The following is a 1,541-nucleotide window of genomic DNA, read 5'->3' as shown; positions in this document are numbered from 1 at the left end:
ATTGGGATAAACAAGTTGTGGTTTATGGATGTAATGGAATACTAATGTGCTTTAAGAAATTATGAGCAGGTGGATTTCAGAAAACTTTGGAAAGACTTTCCAGCAGGGATGCAAAATGAAGTGTGCAGAATCAGGAGAATATTGCACACAGTATCAGCAACATTGTGCAATGATCAATTATGATTGACTTAGTTCTTCTCAGCAATAAAATGATCCAAGACAAATCCAAAAGACTCATGATGGAAAATGCTATCCACAATCAAAGAAAAATTTTATTTTTAATGTTTTTTCTTTTGTTCTGTTTCTCCTTTTACATGACTTTCAAAACATGGCTAAATCATTATATGTGATTGCACATATATAACCTATATCAAATTGCTTACCATCTTAGGGAGGAGGGAGGGTAAGGAGGGAGAAAATCTGGAACTCAAAATTTTACATAAAAAATGAATGTGGCTGCCGGGGCGTGCGGGGAGGGGTCGTGGAGGGCGACCCGCCGCCTCCGCGCAGGCTGCACCCTCTCCAAACTTTGTGGCTTCCCGTCCCCGGTAATGTATGGACACTATACTGCATTGTGGGTGTCAATATAAGTGACTGCCATATTTGCCGGTGCCGGCAGAGCCGTAAACAAAAAGTGGTCTGGGGAGCCAGGGCGCAGAGGCGCTCCACCGCATCGCGGGACCTGCGGGCTCCGGAAGCCACTCTCCTCCCCGGGCATGTTTTACAAGCTCAACTTGAACGCCCGCATGCCGGGCGAGTCTCTGAACCCGGCTGGGAGTGTACACTCTCCTTCTGCCAGCATGGCGGCCTCCACCCAATACCTGCGGTTGATTAACGACTATGGACCCCCATCTCTAGGCACACCCAGGGTGCAGGGAGCAGCCAGGTGTCCCAAAGCAAATATGCAGAACTCCTGGCTATCGAGATCAGACCCACTTATACAGAGAGCAAAAGCGCCATGGAGAGGCTAAAGCGAGGCATCCTTCATGCTCTAGGATTAGTCCGGGAATGCCTGGCAGAGACTGAACGAAATGCAAGATCCTAGCCTCCCACTTCACTTCCAAAGTTTTCCATTTCTTTGTGAAGAAGAAAGAATAATATTTATTCCTCTGGTGATTTTCAAAACATTTATATGAATCCCTCCTTTTGAATGGTCTAAAAGTTTGATTCTTTCCCCTTTTCTTTCTCCCATCCCCACCACAGTCTGTAAGAACAGAAGAAAGGCAATTTTGCAGTTGAGTTGCATTTTGAGTAGTTAGGAACAACGTAGGTCACCTTCTTTTTTTTTTTTTTTTTTTTTTAAGCATTGAGTCCAGAAACTGCATGTAGAAAGTACTGCTTATGTTGCTGCTGACTGTACTTTACTGTCCTGCTAATCCGCCCTGATCTTTGATTGTCTTCCTTTGAGTACACTTAACACCACCCAAATCATCATTCTTTTGCACTTTTTCCTGAATCTCCAATGACTCTTAAGGATTTTTTCATGAGTCAATGCCGACTGCACGTTCTGCCTGGCAGTTGGGTATCTCCCAGTTAGGGCT

The 1,541-nt window shown here is 44.8% G+C and overlaps 1 pseudogene; it reads left to right on the top strand.

Moving 5' to 3' along the window:
- Positions 1-716: 716 nt before the first annotated feature.
- LOC114023417 lies at positions 717-1,045 on the top strand (annotated as a pseudogene).
- The last annotated feature ends 496 nt before the right edge of the window (positions 1,046-1,541 follow it).

The sequence above is a fragment of the Vombatus ursinus genome, unplaced genomic scaffold (assembly GCF_900497805.2).
Source record: "Vombatus ursinus unplaced genomic scaffold, bare-nosed wombat genome assembly UNPS02014818.1, whole genome shotgun sequence".
Lineage (NCBI taxonomy): Eukaryota > Metazoa > Chordata > Mammalia > Diprotodontia > Vombatidae > Vombatus > Vombatus ursinus.
This window is presented reverse-complemented; position numbering and strand designations above follow the sequence as displayed.